This window comes from Odocoileus virginianus, chromosome 14, assembly GCF_023699985.2.
Source record: "Odocoileus virginianus isolate 20LAN1187 ecotype Illinois chromosome 14, Ovbor_1.2, whole genome shotgun sequence".
Taxonomy (NCBI): Eukaryota; Metazoa; Chordata; class Mammalia; order Artiodactyla; family Cervidae; genus Odocoileus; species Odocoileus virginianus.
The window spans coordinates 21,569,823-21,590,385 of NC_069687.1; the positions used below are offsets into that span (position 1 = coordinate 21,569,823).

A 20,563-nucleotide genomic window follows, 5' to 3' on the forward strand; every position below is an offset into this window, starting at 1 on the left:
GTGTTCCATCACATTTTTAAATGTCAAATTTTATCTTCAGAATAAAATAACATCATTATGTATTACTTTATCTCAGTAATTTTTTAATGGAAACATTTTCCAAGTATTGAACGATCACCTCAAATTTATCAAGGGCATTTATGTTGAATCTTGTTCTCATATCATGATACTTGCTGCTTCACTGATGTGAATGATTTGTAGAAAAATGATACTGGAACATGTATAAACTAAGCATAAGAGCTTATACACATTTTTCATAAAATGATAAATATTTGTGTCTATAATACAACATAAAAAATAAATAACTATAATCAAAACTCTCAAAACTAATAGCATTCAAATTAATATTATTTTTAGGTAACAGATACTTTTGGTTCACCAAAACTAAGTGCTTGATAAGTGGATATGACACCAGAATTAAAACAAAAATTCTTTAGAGATTAATACACATACAGTGAAGTAACCTCTTGGTTCAGTTTTCTTTAGGTGGCAACATTTTCAAATAAATTTCATATAATTCATTGCAATATTGTTTGAAGTTCATTTGGCAAAAGTCTATAAGATACAAAATATTTCTACATGCTTTTTTTTAGAAACTTAAAAATGATATGAAAGCAGCAATGATCACAACAGAAAACTAGATACTGAAATAACATGAGTATTTCTTATAAGATAGCTATTCACCTTAAATATATTATTATATGAACTATATTCAGTTATCATACAAAAATCTCACAGCCTTCAAATTCATATAACCTGAATCAGGTTTGAAAAAAACTGGTTCATGTCACAACTTTAACATGGTTTTATTTGAGTGATTTAAAATAAATACATAAAATTTTATGATTAAGCTATGACAGTAACAAATATTACTGAATGCTTTTATAATAATAACTATTCTATTCAGTTACTAAAACTCAGTGACTAGTATCTGCATATATAAGCACTTCCTAGTTTTTCATTGTTTTATTTTGCTTTATATAGACACAATGAATAGATCAACTTATGCTATAGAAACAATTTTTAGAGTTTGGAATCTTTCATTTTTTATGTACTCAATACAATTCATGATAAGTGACAAGTTTTTTTAAAATTAAAATTTTTTTCCAAAATTATTCCACTTTATGATAATATTTTCTAATGAAATTATGTGTATACAATGAAAATGGTTCTCTATCAACATATGAACCTCTCGCCTCTCTTAACAGAAGCAATTGCTGTGACTATTTCCAATGTATACTTGAAAAAATACTGAATGTAATTAAAAAAAAATCATTATATGCCTTATTTCTCCAAGAGGGAGCATTAAAAAAAAAAAAAACTACTAAATAATGCTAAGAGAATGTTGTAAAAATCCACTAAGAAATTTATGGCTACATTGTAAGCTATGGTTATTTTAAGTAATTAAGTTGTTTTAGTGAACTTTTTCCTACCTACAAGGTAAGTTTTTATCATCCACAAATTTTGACAACTGAATTGCACATCTTATTAGAACAGTGCTTAAAATGTAGCACATTTGTTGTATCAATATTTTACATCCTAAACCCTACTTATTTTTAGGCCATGTGCATGCTAAATCACTTCAATTGTGTCCCACTCTTTGCTACCTGCCAGGCTCTAACTGTCCATGGGATTCTCCAGGCAAGAAGAGTGGACTGGGATGCCATTCCCTTCTCCAGGGAAAGGCAGGGATCATACTCACGTCTTTTGCATCTCTTATGTCTCCTGTATTGGCAAGCAGCTTCTTTATCACTAGTGCCACCTTGAAGTGAAGTGAAAGTCTCTTAGTTGTGCCCAACTCTTTGCAACCCCATGGATGATATAGTCAGTGGAATTCTCCAGGCCAGAATACTGGAGTGGGCAGCCTTTCCCTTCTCCAGGGGATCTTCCCAACTCAGGGATTGAACCCAGGTCTCCTGCATTGCAGGCAGATTCTTTACCCGCTGAGCCACCAGGGAAACCCAAGAATACTGGAGTGGGTAGCCTATCCCTTCTCCAGCAGATCTTCCTGACCCAGGAATCGAACTGGGGTAAATAACTGGACACAACTGAGTGCCACCTTATCTTACTGAAAAACATAGTTTTAAAGTAATAAGATTAAGTCATTAATAAATAGAAATTTTATAAAAAGTAAGATAGGCGTAGAAATAAAGATGATACATCTCCTTGAAGGAATGCAGGCATGACTTACATAAATATGGGGTAGAGGTGAAGAATAGAACAGCAGGGACCATATTTTCAGAGTCTGCACTCTGGGTCTCTCACTAGCTTTGTAATTTGTGAAAGTTATATAAACTTTCTGTGCCTCAGTTCTCTCATTTATAAAATGGAGATTATAAGATTACCTGTTTCCTTTATCAAGTGATTTAAAGAAATAATAGATGTAAACCATTCTGTACAGTGTATAGCATTTATTAAGTTCTCAATAAATGACAGTTATCTATATTATGAGTATTATCAATATTTAATCATTTGCTTTAAAGCTTTGTAATAACATAACATCTCTTACAAATAATCATTATAGTGAAATCACAATGATAGCTTTAATTATTATATTAAGAATATGTACTGTATACCATATAACACTGTATTGCATGTATTATCTCAGTTAATTATAAAAAAAAGGTAAGGTTATCACATTAATATTGTCTGAGCTTTCATTCTGAAGTAAGGAAATATTTGATTATTCCCATAACCTTGTAATCATAACAAAGTTCTCTTTAGTATTTTCCCAATAACTAGTTATGAGACTAAGAACAAGTTTTCTCAGGAAACAAACAAAACAAAACAGAGTTTGATATAAATAATCCCGTCACACAAATAAGCTTACATTAAAGGAGAATTTAAACAAAACTATCTGGTACATCAAAGATGCTAATTCATCAGCGTGACCATCAGCTTTAGACATCAGAATATTATGAGCAAGCACAGACCAGAAAAAATTACATTTTTATCAGTAGGAGAAAATGTTAGAGGCAATCAACCTTGAGGAACTATATACAAAGTGGAGGACAGTAGCAGACATCAAATGATATCACAGCACATATGTATTTGAGAGCACCTAATGAGAAAATCAGTTCAGTAGTAAAGAATCTGTCTGCCAATTCAGGAGATGTGGGAGATGTGAGTATGATCCTTGGGTTGGGGAGATCCCCTGGAGGAAGAAATGATAACCCACTCCAGTATTCTTGCCTAGAAAATTCCATGGACAGAGGAGCCTGGCAAGCTACAGTCTATGGGGTTGCAAAGAGTCAGACATGATTGAGCAACTGAGCACTATGAAAAAATTGTTCGGGATGGAGAATGGGCAGAATCAGATACAGTATTATTGGCACAATTATACTGGCACTCTCACACTGGCTTTCCTTGGGGAGACAACAGTTTTTGGTTGACTCTGAAACATTTGGATGCATATCAACCTCACCATTTGAGGCATATAAAATGCTAAGAATAATGGTTGAGTTTTTTTTTTTTTTAATCTTATTCGTCCCAATGAATGAGATTGAGCTAATGGTAAAAGAATATCTTTTGAAATGAACTTTTAAAAGTGTCTTTTAATGAGCTTTTAAATCATATGTAAACTGCTTAACCCAACATATAAGTTTCTTCACAAGTATAGTTCTTCAGCACAGACCCACTCTGGTTCTTCAGTGACCAACCGTACCCGCATGTTTGTTCCTGCCACTGCTCACAGAGGCATAGGTTCTATAATGCCTGCCCTTCACACACACTCTATACATCTTCCAAGCCAAGGTCAAGTCACAATTTCCTCTCCCCCATTACTTCAGCTTTCTGACTTCTCCTAATGAATCATAATACTGACTGGTTTAGAGTCATTTTAATGCTTAGATTTCACAGCCCATGCTATTTTGTTTATCAATAATAATGCTTTTTACTTAGTCTATTATATTCATTTCAGTGTATAACACAAAACTCTGTACATATATGCTTAAACCAATAAGTGACTATGCTGCTGCTGCTGCTAAGTCACTTCAGTCGTGCCCGACTCTGTGCCACCCTATAGACGGCAGCCCACCAGGCTCCTCCGTCCCTGGGATTCTCCAAGTAAGAACATTGGAGCGGGTTGCCATTTTCTTCTCCAACGCATGCATGCATGCATGCCAAGTCACTTCAGTCGTCTCTATGCGACCCTATGGACAACAGCCCACCAGGTTCCTCTGGACACAGGATTCTCTAAGCAAGAATACCAGAATGGGTTGCCATTTCCTTCTCCAATAAGTGAGTATAAAACGAGTCAAAAAGAAATGAAATAAGAATCTGCATATTTCAAAATGAGTAATGTCCCCTTTAATGCACCTGTCTTCAAGAATATATTTTAAATATATTTATGAAAACTTCTTTCTAAAAATTGATTTTAGAATTAGTGCATGGATTCAGACATAAAAAATAGCATAGCAATTTCTAGCTGCAATTACTTTTCTGATGTGCACATTCAAATCATTCAGCAAAAATTTAAAAATATATATGGCCATTCCTCTAATTAGTATGTTGAGCATCTTTTCATGTGCCTTTTGGCAATCTATATGCCTTCTTTGAAGAAATGTCTATTTAGATCTTCTGTCTTTTTTTTTTAATTGGGTTTTTTTTGGTGGTGGTTGTTGTTTTGATACTGAGTTGTATGAGCTTTTGTATATTTTGGAGATTAATCCCTTGACAGTCACATCATTTGCAAACAGTTTCTCTCATTCCATAGGTTGTCTTTTCTTTTTCTTTGTCAATTCTACTAAGTGCTTCATAAGTATAGTTACATTTAATACTTTCAGCAGGTTTAAGAAGTAGCCACTTTATCCCATCTTTCAGATAAGGAAACTGAGGCTTAGCTAGATTAAATATCTTGGCCAAGATTCTCAAGTAGGACAGAATACTTTACATAGATCTGCCCAACTCTGGAGTGAGAACAATTTACCACTAGGCAACAGTATCTTTCAAAATGAACTTGTGCAGGAGAATTTTTGAGCTAGTGATCACATACACAGAATGTCACAGCTCTGAGGGCTTGGCTTTAATCTCATCCCTGAGGGAGCCCTTTCTTGCACTCAAACAATGGCGTATGTCTACATCTTTAATGTCACAGTGCCCTGTGCTGACACTATTCCTTGCCAGTACCAGGCTAGACTGTAACTTCTGTTTGGATTGTCTCTCCTATAAAACACCAGAAGAAAGAAGTTTAAAAGTTTGAATATGACTTATTTCTATCACATCTTGGTTGTAAATATGCTTCCTTCTCCACAATGGAAAATTGCTAAGTATTATTGAATTAACAAGTATATGAAAAATAAATTAAGAAAAATATATTTTAGGAAAATCCCTGGAACTGGGAATGGCTACCCACTCCAGTAATCTTGCCTGGAAAATTCCATGGACAGAGGAGCCTGGTGGTCTACAGTCCACGGGGTTGCAAAGAGTTGGACACAACTGAGCAACTGATACTTTCACTTTCAGAGGGGAAAAAGAGAACAGTTAAGAGGTCTTTGGATATGCAGAAAGTTATGTTTCTTGTTTCATTAATTTCATCTCTTAATAAGCAATGAAATAATTTCACCTTTCAGGTCTACCCCAGGATTAAATTTCCATGTTCCCCTGTGTGGATTCCCCTAAAATTTCACCCATTCTACAAGCAAAACACTAATTTACAGTCCACCAGGCTCCTCTGTCCATGGAAATCTCCAGGCAAGAATACTGGAGTGGGTTGACATTTTCTCTTCCAGGAGATCTTCCTGACCCAAGGATTGAATCTGTCTCTCCTGTGTCTCCTGCATTGCAGATGAATTCTTTACAGTTGAGCCAACAAGGAAGCAATTTACAACATATTAACCTTTGAATGTTGCTCTTTCCTATAATATTTTCATCTCACTGAGGAAGGAATCATATGATTTACAACTATTTCTCAAAGTGCCTAGCAATCCCTGGAATTTGTATTAAGAAATCTAAAATATGGTTGAATTGTGAAGGAAAGATGTAATTTTAACCTCTCCTGTAGTATTGAGTTGAAATTTTAAAAACACCAATTTTATATTTGTTATATGGTTAGAATTCTTGGTTCTTACTCAACAGAGGACAGTGTTCTATATGTTTCTTTTGATATCTATGATTAACCATTTACTATTTATTTTGCCAAAAAGACTTAGCCATAAGTAATAACTGTGCTCAGTTGCTAAGTCACGTCGGAGTCTTTGCGACCCCGTGGACTGTAGCCGACCAGGCTCCTCTGTCCATGGGATTTTACAGGCAAGAATACTGGAGTGAGTTGTCATTTCCCCCTCCAGGGAATCCTCCCAACCTAGAAATCAAATGTGAATGAATATGACATCATCACAAGATTTTTTTTAAACTTTAAACATTTCTAATCTCTTAAATACATCTATTTCAATTTCTGTCTCCCTTTTGAATTAAAATATATACTTTATATATTTATATTTTTTAAATTACACAGTGTGAACCATTGCATAGGATGAAAACCCTATCAGTCTTTTGAGAATAAAGCAAATCAACAGCAATATCTCTTCTCTTTGTTGACAGAGGGAACGTGGTTTAATGGGATTCAAAGTAATCTTTGCTTTCAGTTAGACTGTTGGGCTTTGCATGAGAAATGATGTGCTCTGACCACTTGTTTTACATTAAGAGGCAGTTTAGCATGTTCAAAATAGAGAAAATGATTTCCTTTACAAAGATGGACAACTCATGGCTTTAATGCAGAACATACAGATAATCTTCACAAGATTTTTGCTATTTTATCAATTTGTCTTCAGTTTCCATTAATCTCCATCCATTTCAAGTTAATCAGTTAATCATCCCAGTGCCCCCAAAGAGAGGCAATTCAGGAGCTGTTCACACTGGAGCCTGTAAATGTGACTAGGCTCTTTTTTGTTCAGTCTTGGAACTGAAGTCTTATCGAGGTTTTAATGATGATGATGATGAATGGTAATAGTTTACGGTGGTAACCACGTATGTCTAGACAGAGAGATAGAGAGAGAGAGGGAGGGAGAGAGAGGGAGAAACAGCTATAGATTTAGCAATAAATTAGAGAACTTCTGCTTATCTACTGCTATGGGTGATCAATTTTTTTTTTTTAATTTTTGCCCTCAGATAATAAATTAGATAGTGAAGAGCAAGACCATGTAAGAAATCAAAGAAAGTTCTGGATTTAACTCTAAAAGTGACTATTCTGAATTTCAAGCAAATAATAGTATTGTTTTATTTCTAAATTCAGACATTTCCTTGTAAAATTATAAGAGAAGCAGTAACCATGGGCCCTGCTCTCCTGTGTTAGGTTACAAAAAAACCCTAGAAAAAGATATATTTGGCAAATATGTACATTGCACTATACAAATTATAAATTATACTAATATTTATGTAAAATGAGAGCTAACAATTTGTCCCTCTGAATTTCCGGTGAGCCCCATGAAAAACACATTCAATGACTAGGGGTTACTGGCAGCAGTCCCATGCTTCTCATGCAGGCTGAATATTTACATTTACGTTTTACAAAATGCAAAAATCACAATAACACAGACCCTGGTTTCTCTGTGTTGCACACAAAGGACGCTGGAAGGAATTTTGCTTTGAGACTGTGAAATGTGTAAGGAGTCATTAGAGTCAACTTGCAGCTGCACAGTGAAAATATATTTTAGTTTAAAAATTATATATTGCCTCAAAAGGGTTGGTTAAAATATTTTGGTTAGACTTTTGAAAAACAATATTTTTGTAATTCATGTAGATATGTAAGTATGAAGTTGCATCAGCCTAAATAAGAACCATTTGTAATGCTATTGTAAAGCCCTTAATGTAAGTCCACAATGTTGATTTCAATGCTCCCAAGTGCAACCTTCAGTTGGAGAGAATCTGGAGAGGGAACATTCCCTAATATACTACGAGACAGCCACAAGGTGGCTCCAAACACCTAAGTATGTTTTACCTCTTATAAGGCGAATAGAATTTTACCAGAAATAATAAGCAGCAATTTACCCTAAAAATGGGTCAATACTTCAGAAACATAAATGCATGTCAACATTTTTATTAAGTTTTGAGGTAGAATTTATATTATTTTCAAATGCAGTCTTTCAAAACACATCAAATAGCTGAAAACCTTGAAGAATCTGATGGATTTTGAAAGGAAATGATTTAGTCTATATATATGTATGACATTTCATTTCTTAGGTTTTAAAATTAATTTCTGCTATAGTTTTGCACACTTTTATTCTCACTTGATTCCCAACTAAGTAAAAAGAAAGAAATATACAAGTTAATAAACTTTTTCTCTTTCATAAAGAATTTTACAACTAAAGGAAAGTAATGCCTAATGTTTAGCCCTTGGGTCTAACACGCATGCCTTTAGAAAATCAAGTAAAATAAAGTATATCTTATTAATAGAATATTTAAAATTAGCCATTCTAATCAATCAGCCATGAAGCTAAATCATTTAGTCAAATTTATAGTGAAGCCATGACAAAAAAATTATTAAGTGACCACAGCATTAGAGAAGATGATATGAAGACTGTGACTTTGATTAAATAGTAAACAAATATGTAATAAATTTAAATATATAGCTAAGATAAAAAATGAGAATTATCTTTACTTTGTTCACAAAACTGTGTTTGTTGGCTAGGTTTAATAGTCTCTATTATGACTCACCTAACCTCTACATGTGGGTGGAATAAAGTGCTAAGTTTATTCTTTAAATATGTTAATTTCTAAAGTAAACATTATTAATCTTGAATTATAAATAAAACTGAACAAAAAATAAAAAATAAAATTAAAAATGTGCTGTAATTCTTGATTTTTAAAATGAACTTTTAAAGAGAGAGGAACTTATGGACTCACAGAGTGTATATTTTGTAATCCTGATTTCTTTATGTAATTCCAGAGACCTTTTAATAGCCATATTATATGGAATCACAAAAAGGCCCAAAAAAGTTATCTGTTAATTGATTTTCCTATGTCCTTTAATGTGAAGAATTAAAAACATGAATTATATATGTAAAATCTGTTAAAATTTTCACATTTTGCAGCAGATTCTGTCTCTATCACAAGGTTTCTTGAACCTAGTTTTTCAGCTTGTGATGTAGACTCTCTGACCCACTGACCTTTCAGCTTGTAATACAGACTGTAGAACTATTCTTGAGATTTATAGGTATCAAAACTTTAATGGGATTATTTCTGCAATGCACTGACTCTGTTCATCATTCTCGTTCTAATTTTCATTACTCTGACCTCAAGAAGGAGAATCTGTGAAAGGAAGCATTACTGCAGTATATTCAGAAATGGTTCATGTTTCACCTGAGTGAGTTTATGTGGCTTATGGAACTCACAACACTTAGTGTCCATCTTTCTAATGTTTTCTCCCTCCCTGTCCCCTTTTTAGGTCCTTCACATCATTTTCAAAACTTGTATCCACTAATTCCCTAGTTCACGCAGTTAACTGAATGTGATTCGGAGAATGCAGTAGCTTAAGTTTTCAGGTTATGCTCTCTCGACACTTTCACAATCATTAGGGCATGACAGCATTTTAACAGTAATATATTGAGTCCTTTCCAGTTTCAATAATAGAGTGTATTAGCCCTTTCCAGTTGGAATAATAGATAAACTGTGTCCTTGGAAATTATATGGTTCAAACTCCCATTTCATAAACAAACAAAAAATCTGGAATGAGGAATTTATGATATTGGCAGTAGAATTAGTGATGAAATCAGACTTAAAATGCTATGTAGCTTTCACCTCAACATAAACACAAAATTATCATTACATGATACACATTAAATACAAGTTGCATTGCATGCTATGGTTAAAATAAAACATACTCAATGAAAAAGCATAGGTCACATAAATTTACAAATAAGTCATAATAATGCCAATTGAATAATAGTAATAATAATACACAGCACTAGAAAACATTGTGTGACAGGAATTGTTAGTACTTCAGAGTTATTGTTTCTTACCATCATGGCAACTGTACTATCACAGAAGTTCAATTATTAACCCCACTTCACAGCTGAAAAACTACCAGGAATATTAAATACAGGGTAAGTGACACAGGATTTGAACCCAGTTGGGTACCACCTTTTATGTTTTTATCCATCAAAAGTTCTTGTGAGTGTATTTAGGTAAGAGTTACTATATTTATTAAGAAAAGCAATCTCAGTGCTTCTGGCATATAGCCGTATGATTGTGTTATCTCTCTATTAAACAATATTACACGGAACAAACTTTTTGACAGAGTGACCAACTTGGAAACTCAGTGGCTTCTAAGTAGTGAATATTTTAATTGCTTGTAGGGGGTGTGGAAACTTTTGTTCCTAAGAATTTTTAGAAATATAATTTGAGGATTTACCTGGTTTTCAGATATGCTAGCTTTTCATTTAGGCTTCTTGTTTGGGATTGTAATGTTAGTCTCAAATTTGAGGCCTTGCTTCAAGAGAACAATTGGCTATTGTACACATAAAGCTCAGACATGGATCACCAACCGCCATGGCTGCCCCTAACTGAAGCTCCAACTCAGAACCCACCCTCGGGCCTCCACTGACTGAACCTGAGGCTATACAAAAATGCATCTTTTTTTTTTAATTAATTTATTTTTTATTGAAGGATAATTGCTTTACAGAATTTTGCTGTTTTCTGTCAAACCTCAAAAATGTATCTTGGATTAATCTACTTACTCATTTTGATAGTTTCCTGAATGATGTCATGTGGCCTTGAATACATGGCTTGAATATGGCTTAACAAAGTAAATGAGATTAGAGCCTCATATTATCATCTGAAAAGTAACTGATACTCATCATTCTTATATTAATCAAAGCTAGAATATAATAACATAATCTGAGTAATTATTCAATGAAAGTGAAAGTGGCAGTCATTCGGTCACGTCTGACACTTTACGACCCCATGGACTGTACTCTGCGAGGCTCCTCTGTCCCTCGGGTTCTCCAGGTAAGAATACTGGAGTGGATTGAGATGCTCTCTCCCAGGGGATCTTCCCTACCCAGGGATCAAACTCAGGTCTCCTAGCATTGCAGATGGAGTCTTTACCATCTGAACCATCAGCACAGCCCACCTCACTGCAAAAAAATGTTTTGTTTTATCTTTCTCTTCAATCTTGTACCTCTGGCTGCTGGCACAGTCTGGCTCATGGTAGGCACTTAAAGAATAGTGAATAGAAAAATGAAATAATTAATTAAGTAAGACACCGAGAAGTTTATTAGGTAGTTTGCATTAAAGAAAATAAAAACTAAAGAATCTGTTTTAGGTGGAGGAATAGCTAACTGCCCAATGACATTCTGCTAATTTACTACTTTTCCACGATAATTGACACATTGAGAACATAAATACTGATATTTCTATTATAAATCATATGATATTTATTGTGAACATCTCACATTAAAACCTCTTTTTCTCAGGCACAAAATTTATATTAGATTTAGCCTCTGGCTGTGGCACTAAGGGAATGGCTGATAGAACTTCCCCCAAAATGAATACAGTTACTTAGAAGCTAAGAAAAAGATTGAGCAAGTGATTGTTTAGATACCCAGGAGATCATTTAAATTTATTAAGTAAAAGGCAAAAGAAAAATGTTATACATGTACAAGAAAGTCATATTTTAAGTATATATGATAGCTTAAAATCAAAACACAGTTAAATTAATGATTGTGAATATTTCACTATAATAATTTACTTTGTTAATACTATTAACAACTGAACATTTCTCTTAAGAATTTTTTTGGGGGGTAGTGGTTTATATGTGTGCTTCAGTTTGCTTCTAGAGGAGATTAGGCTTTTTTTTTTTTTTATTAGTTGGAGGCTAATTACTTTACAATATTGTAGTGGGTTTTGTCATACATTGACATGAATCAGCCATGGATTTACATGAGATTAGGCTTTTATCAGTCACACTTTTTTCATCTTGAATCTACCTAGAAACTGGTTGGATCCAAGCTCTACCTATAAAATGGTGAATTAATGTCTTTGCTCTGAAGTCAAGGTTGGGGTTGCCATTTCTCTAACTTCACATCCCCACTAGAATGGCTGTCCAGGAGAGGTCATACATATACCTAACACTGACAGAGTTTTGTCTTAAAAAATAAAACATGTCTTTTTTTTTGTTTGTTTGTTTTTGACTACTTTGTTCAGATACTCAATTATGAAGGACATCCAACTATAAGTCTAGCCAAGAAATCATGTTTCTTAACTTAGATAGTAGGGGCATTTCATGTCCCTAGTAAGTAATTTTTTTTTAGTATTAAAAGTGAATACTTATATCTTATGTAGAACTATCTAGTCAGTAAACAATGAAAAATTAGAGCATATTTTAAAAAGCATAAGAGAATCTTAGAAAAATATAGTTTTCTTTACAATGCATCTATCCAAAAACTTGGTCAGTAGGTTAAAATATAGAAATTCTATAGAAAATCTCCATTCTTCACTCAATCAGGAAAAAAATAAATAAAAGGGAAAAAAAGGAAATAGAAAAGGGAACTTCTAAGTATTAATATTTGTCTGGAGCTGACATTCAATTTTCAACAAATCTCCAAAAGACTAACTGAAGCCTTGTTGAAGGGAGTGGATAAAGCAATAAAGACTTTCCATAGGAACTTATTCACTGGGAAAGGATTTTATTCAAATTTAGGAAGCTAGATGCAGACAGAATAAATGTGCACCTTTCTGATTTTCACTCCATGAGACTACACATTAAAAAGTCACTCCGGCACCAAGGCTACAGAACAGGAACCACCTCCAATTTAGAATGTTCCAGAAAGAAGTAAAACAAAATATTATAGTTGACTAGGCTAATAGTCATTGCGTACTCAATTTGATGAAGTAAGTTGATATATACCTGATTTTATCCCAATGGTACCTTTTCTTTGTGTCACTGCTAAAGCAAATAAATATTATTGTTAGTATGAAAAAAATAAGTAATTCATAGTCTTTATTTTATTAGTAATAGATTGAAACCAGCAAGTTGAGATCATAAATCTTAAACTCTGGTCTATTTAAAGCAAATATTTTAAATAAAAGAATTAATTAACACACTATGCACTTAGATTTGGAGAAGGAAATGGCAACCCACTCCAGTATTCTTGCCTGGAAAATCCCACGGACAAAGTAGCGTGGCGGGCTACAGTCCATGGTGCCGTAAAGAGCCAAATGCCACTGTGCAGCACGTAGATTTACATGGTATACACAAAACCATTAAGTCCCTCAGGTAGTTCAAATGCTCTCAAGTCAATCTATATATGAGGCTATTAATTTCAACCTGGTGCTAAGAGGTCAAATTATCAAGACACACTATGGTACTTCATCTAAATTTGAAGTCTGATCCAAGAGTTATGGAAACATTCTTTACATTTCCTTTTAAAAATCCCAGAAGTTACGATGGATATCAAATGGAGTTGACTTAACTTGATTTTATTAGGAGCTGAGTCACAAAAAAGAGGAGAATCAGCCACATTTTTTAAACTTATGATACTAGCATTATGCAAAAATGCACTCAATAGCCTCGGCAAATACATTGATAGCCTTTGACCTACTCAAATAACTATGCCAAAATTCAACTTCAATTCTTGTGTTTATAAATACCATGTGAACACAGCAAAGAATTACTAGGATAACCCAAGTCAAAACACTTTATTCAGTTTACTGATTATTTAAATCCACTACATGATCTGCTTAACTTGATCAGTTGCTCAGTTGTGTCCAACTCTTTGCAACCCCATGGAATTCTGGTCCATGGAATTCTCCAGGTCAGAATACTGGAGTGGGTAGCCATTCTCTTCTCCAGGGTATCTTCCCAACTCAGGGATCAAATCCAGGTCTCCTGCATTACAGGAGGATTCTTTACCAGCTGAGCCCAGGGAAGCCCAAGAATACTGGAGTGGGTAGCCTATTCCTTCTCCAGCAGATCTTCCCGACCCAGAAATCGAACTGGGGTCTCCTGAATTGCAGGCTGATTCTTTACCAGCTGAGCTACCAGGGAAGACCTTGATTATTGTTATGGTTTTTGTTTCCCAGACTTTCAACTGGAAAGAAGTAGGAACAATGATAATTCTTTACAATATTTAGAATAGACATTTCCTCATTTTTAAATCAGCTTACATTTTTACATTACACCCTGGTAGTATCTGTATTTTGCAACAAAGAAGAACCAACATATCTAATGAAAGACTGCTTTCTGAAAACATGCAATTGATGTTTAATCTACGTTTAAAATTAAGTCTCTTTCAAACTGTTTCAATATCCTCTGTTCCAGTAAATCAACAAAGATTCCCAATCAATAACTGATGCACTGAGTATAATAACTCATGCCTATGCATTCTACATTCTGATACATTGGAGAAGTCATTTCATTAATAAATGTTGAATTCCCATACTTTGTTGCTACTGCAGTAAACTACATTGGTGCCAATTTCAATCCCTTAAATGCCTAGGTGCTATAATGTTTATAAAAATTGCTTTCATTTGAAAGGACACGCTCTAGTCAACTGAATTGTCATATACTTTATGGTATAATGCAAAGGATAATATAATAAATCCAATGTATAATGTGGCAGATGATAGAATACTGGCCATAAAAATCACAAGATTTACAGAAATTGTATTTCCAATAGGATAATATATTTAAAAAAAGCTCAAGAGAAAACTCATTCAAAGATGTTTGTAATTGTCATAAACTGAGGAAGAGGAGAAGGCAGGAAGGGAGAAGAAATGGGAGAGGGAGGAGGAGGTGATAGGGGCGGGAATGGAGAAGAGAGATCAGCAAGGCTCTGAAATGCTTTGACACATCCTTTAATACTGAATTTCCTGTTCTGAAGCAATGTTGTTATATTTTCCCAGATAGCCTATTGCTTAATCTTGTCCTGAAACTGAAAGTGTAGTTAAACTTTATATTTCTGCATCATAGAGTATGTAGTATCAAGGCTGCTTCCTAAAACGACAAAAGCAGGGGGTGGTTAACATTGAGATCACATGGTTTGATGAAGTGCTTATACTGCTACTGACAAACTCTCTAAGGATATATTCCCTCTATTATAAGGGACTGCTACATGAAGGCACTTCAGCCTCCCACAGTCATTATTCTCAAGGAATGTTACACTTTGTATCATAAAATGTAATGCTATTTTACTCATTCTTATTCAGTTTTCAGCTTTCCCTTACTTTAAACCCATCACCAGTATGGTAATATTTAACAAATGTCTCTTAGTGATATAGAGAAAATCACATGTATGGCAAGAGAGACATAGGATAAAAGTAAAAAGACTTCGGTGAAAACAAAGCACTTTTATTCTTTAAAAAAAAAAAAACAAGTTACTTTTTTTGTGAGAAGTTGCACTGATCATAAAGAGTTAAGCAAAAGTTATGCTGAAACATTATTTTAACCAATCAATGCTAATATGACATTAAAATAATGCATTCCCAGAAATATATATCTTTTAATGTGATAGATGTGATTTTCTTACAATGTCTGCCTCTTGAGTTAGTTGGACAAAGAAGGTATGGCAAAGGCAAAAATGGCCTCATTGGTTTTAGATATCCTTATGAAAGAGCACAACCGGATTATAAAAAGGCTTGAGGTCTCATACTGAAACATCAAGTCAGGTGAAGCTGCTGTAGGATAAGAATAGAAGAGGAAAGAGGTGACCCCGAGCTGATACTGTTATCTGAGAAAACAGACGCTCCTTGTTGATTGAAATTTTTTCATTCAGATGTGTGATAAAAAATCTGTAATTTTGAGTGTTGAATATTATTAGATGTAAAAGCATGGGCTGTTATACCACTATTCTGTAGACATAATTCGATGCTTTAATTAGGGGGAAGAAAAAGGCAGACTTTAAAATGCTTAAATTCAGGGCTTTTTTTTTCTTTTTCTATCTGCCTATTGTAGGTTATTGCAATTATGAAAAAAATAAAATTTTCTTTATGAACTCACTGTGTGAAGAAAAGGAACATTATTTTTATGCTAACTTTCATTTCTCAATTATGAATTCATAAGCTATTCTTTGGACTCAGATTTTTTTTTCAAAATATTCATAACAGGGACCACACACTTAATACAAGACCTAATCTCCACTACCATTGCTTGGTACAAGCCTAACTAGAATAAGGGTACCTTTCTTGCTACTTGAGTTTTAACTCCAGGCTATTTCAGACACGACTGTTAAACATAATATGGTGAGTGAAGTCACTTTTCTGAAGCCCTATTCCAGATAACGATTTTGGGTTAATCAAAAGTAGAGTTTTCAAAAATAGACTTGGAACCTGGAGACCAAATAGCTGCATACAATAACTTATGATTGGCATAAATCAGTTGCATATTTCTCTACTTAATACTTGTTGTTTCAGTATTTTATGAGTACTTCTTAATGTGGCAACAGCATTAGAATGTAATCTGCATGGCAGAAAAAAGACTAAATTATGGACAATGCTTTCAAAACTCAAGAGCTCAACTAGACATAGTTGGTTTTACAGCCCTGCTTTGTATTAATTGCTTACTATGCAATGCTATTACCAATAATAACACTTAAAAATACGGTTCACTTTGCTGCTGATTCAGCATCATTAGGGCGAATGCTATTCCTGTGCTGCAGCCTAGCGGAATGATTTGGTATAAAAATGACATATTCCAGGAGCACTGGCTTATCATTTGCTGCAAAGTAGGTTAAGAAATGTATGAAAGAAGTCATATGCCCAGAATCCCCCAGATAATACACAGTTTGCCTCAGTCATTTGTTTACGTGTGATATTAAGTGAAGATCAAAAATGCATCCTAGACTCTGACCAGAGTTCACACACCTGGAATTAACCTTTTCAGTCTCAAACACGCTCTTTCTTCCAACAGAAAAAAAAGCCTCTTTCCAAAACACTAACTTTCTTAATATTTTGCCAGTAATGTATATCTCTCTAGATAGAAAGTCAATTTTCTATCCTTTTTTTTTCTTTTAGAAAATCAGTGTAGGTGAAAATATATCAGTACAATACTAAATTTGATACCTGCATAGTACCATTCTTATCAATAAACAGCTAGGTTTTATAAACATCTAGGTCTATCACCTGAAGTATTAATCAGGAATCAAGCAATTTGACCACTGACCTCACACATATACATACATATGTGGATGCCATACAGATTATGTGCTCTTTTCCTAAGTCCCTGGGGATTCTCTCTCTCTCTCCCCCCAACCCCCCTTTTCAGGCATCTAAGTGTATGGAATTCTATTCTTTGATTGGAGTCAGAAAAGACATACGCATTCACCAGGGAAGTCAATTTGTTAGCAGCAAGTATTTGAAACCAAAGTATCTGATTTAATGAAAGCAGACATTGACTCATACTTTGAAAATACATCAAAAAAAATTTTTTTTAAGTGAAAGCAAATGAAAGAAGCATTTCTTTATGTTTTCATGATCAGAATGGATCTGTATTTGTTGTGTCCCTAAGCCACAAACACACTCTGCTTAGATTGGAGCACTCTCCAATGTCTTTGCTCCACAGCCCACCCCCACCCCCAGTCAATCACTATTTCCTTATGCATTACACATTGAATACAAACGTGCCACCTTTACTATGCTGTAGGGAGGGGGCAAGAAGATTAGCTATACAACTTGTCATTTACCTCTTTCTCTATGATACAGCCCTCTTCCTATTTTCTTCATCACTTTAACTAAAAATGAATCTAGAGCTCTTGTCAGTGACATAATGTTTTCATGAAAGTTCTACTAATTAAAAATCCTCACCATACCAGACCTAAAAAATGAGCACACTCTTGCCAAGTGTTATTCACCACAGAGAAGCTCTTGTAGTTACATTTTAAAGGAGGACACAGAGGAAGATGCTGCAGAGGGAGAAAGTCTACTAACATATACATTGAGGTTTACCAGTTGTCAGCATCAGAGGGACAGACTATTTTTAATAGAGATCCTTCAAGAAAACAACAACAACCAGAAAAAAAAAGAAAAGAAAACATGCATTTCCAAACAGCTGAGAGTAAGACATGTGCAGTTTCGGATAACAGAAGCTTTTACTGGAATGAAGAACCACAATTAAAGGAAATAGAGCTGATTTTTGGAAGCAAAAGATGAGAGGTCAATTTTAAATTGATGTTTGTCTTTGCACCTGTAGACTTTTCTTTTTAATGATAAGAAGATGGTAGGTTTTTATTGCATTGGCATGAAAACACTTTCGGACTACTGCTTTTGCCCATACTTACAGTGCCATCAATAGTTACTTGTTGGGGACATGCATTTAGTCTTGCAATGTCCTGCATTAATTTAACAACACATAAAATATGGATTTTGTTGCAGCAGAGACAATAAATGCTGCAACTGCTGACTACATGCATTTCATCTCCCCTCTTCATCTTTCCTCTCTCATACTTCTGACTCAGACACAAAATGCGAATCTAGGAATTATGCCTATTCTATTTCTGATAAATGCCAATCTTTCTTATTTATGTAGCTGCTTAGTGACGATTGACAGGTTCAAGGAATCTGTCTTCTGCCTGTCATTTCTCCTTATATTGAACCTACAATGAACTATGACTATAAATAAGTGCAGAGGGGATCCATTCATATGGAATGCAAAGTAATGTTCAATGATAGAGTTCAAAGCAACAATCTTCTCTTCAAGGGATTTTTAACATTAAGATGAACAAGCATGAGCATAACAAATTACCGTCCATAATATATTTTTAGCATTTGATCAGAGGGAATGAATTCACAAACTCTAACAACATGACCCACTGTTGAGCATAATATGTAATTTATCCAGTTTCACATTACCTCTTTAGCTATTCAAAGCAGTGGTTTCTAGATACAATATATAGTCTTATGCTTAGTATTTTTTTTTTTACATATTAAAGATAATTATTTGAAAATAATTGCTGAATACAACTGAAAAACAAACCTTTCCCCCCAGGGAGAGAAAATAAGAGACCGTAAGGGAGTTAGAAAAAAAAAAGAGAGAGAGAAAGAGATGAAGTCTTCCTACCTTTTTTTTTTTTATCAGCTTCTGGAAAACGGAAGTTGGTTCCAGCCAGAATAACCCTGGAGAAATTGTCACTATATCCCCTTTTTGTTTGTTTTCGGCTGTTATTTCCTATCACTGATTCTACTTCAATCTAACTCAAGCTTTCTCGCAGCATCACTTTTAACTCTGGACGGCAGGGAACCGAAGAAACCGGGGTGGGGGGGGCGAGTTCTCTCTGATTGGCTTTCATTCAGAGCTTCTGATTAAGGGGGGAAAAAAAGAAAAGGAAAGGAAGGAGGGGGGAAAAAACCCTTCCTCACTCGGAGAGAAAGGTTCTGCTGATGGAGCTGCAGCACTCGCCATGGGAAGGTTAGAGACTGGGGAAGTGCTGGCTTTGGCTCGCGCACAGCGATTTGCAAGTGAATGCGAGGGGAGGGCGCATCCGAGAGGAGGGCTTCGGATGAAAGGCGTCCCCTCCCCCGCAGGGCAGAAAGACTCTCTGTTCCAAGGCTAAGGTAATCAGCCCGATCTAATCCGGCTGTGCCCCTAATGCAATCTCAAGAACCGGACTGCTTCTTGCAATTCTTTTTTAATAGATACTTCTTCATCTGACATATATATTCATCTGCACCATCCTTAACTCCAGATCGCCGAAATCCATGAAGCGAGTGCCAAGTCAAATTGCAACCAGCTCTGAATCGTTACCAGAGTGATTTTGGTTGCGGTTTGAATTATTATTTATTTTTGCTTTCAGTGAACTTTCTTTTCCTTGATTCTCCAAATACCTTGTGTTTTTATCGCTTATGGTCATAGGAGGACATACCTTGCTCGTCGTTTGGGGATGTCCGTGAGCTAGTCTTGTCTGCTTAATCTTAATCTTACCTGCTTTGCCTTTTGATTTTATAGACAGAATATTTTATTCATAATGTAAATATGCAATTAACGCTATTAAAATATTTAGAATTGGGGCTTGACATCATCTCCTTTCTTGTTTCTTCTTTTTTTTTTTTTTTTAAACTTTTTTTCTCAGAAACTTGAGTGTCATACCCAAACGTGGGGGGAGGAGGGCAGTTAGTACATTTGGGTGGTTCTGTTTACTTAACCATCTAACTGTTCATCTCTCTATTTATTTATCTCGACATTAAATTGGAATCAACCAAAACCTTACCAAAGGATGTCAGCATAGCTCCACAAAATAATGAGTGTTTTTATATTTTTCTGGCTTCATGTAGATTCCTTTTTAAATAAATAAATTACATTAACATACTATAAAATAATAATATAAAAATAACTGTAAAGCTGAGGGAGGATTATGAAGATCATAACTTTTTAGAATACATACTACTGCTCAGAAATAGTAAATGATATACTTAAGGACACAGAGCTAACGCGTGACAGAGTAAAAACTAGAATGACAGTACATATATTTATATAGACATATTAAACATATAGCATATATACTTACGTGTTTTATAATTTCAGTTTAGCACTGTTTCTGAGATGCCACAGTACTGCCTGGGTACACATTTTAGTATTCTAGCATCTGCAGGCCTCTCAACATGTGTGTGTGTGGGTGGGTGCTCAGCTACATCGGAC

At 34.6% G+C, this 20,563-nt stretch overlaps 1 protein-coding gene across 4 annotated transcripts in view; it reads right to left on the reverse strand.

Moving 5' to 3' along the window:
- LOC110143638 (cadherin-10) overlaps window positions 1–19,476 on the reverse strand; it is a 183,088-nt gene extending 163,612 nt beyond the window's left edge. For 2 of the 4 annotated variants that reach the window (XM_020903293.2, XM_020903292.2), the window contains exon 1: window positions 18,989–19,472. The gene's annotated coding sequence lies outside the window, so the exon portion shown is untranslated. Of the gene's footprint in view, window positions 1–18,988 lie in introns of all 4 variants that reach the window. The other 2 variants (XM_070476522.1, XM_070476521.1) reach the window with 2 other exon arrangements.
- Between the last annotated feature and the right edge of the window lie 1,087 nt (window positions 19,477–20,563).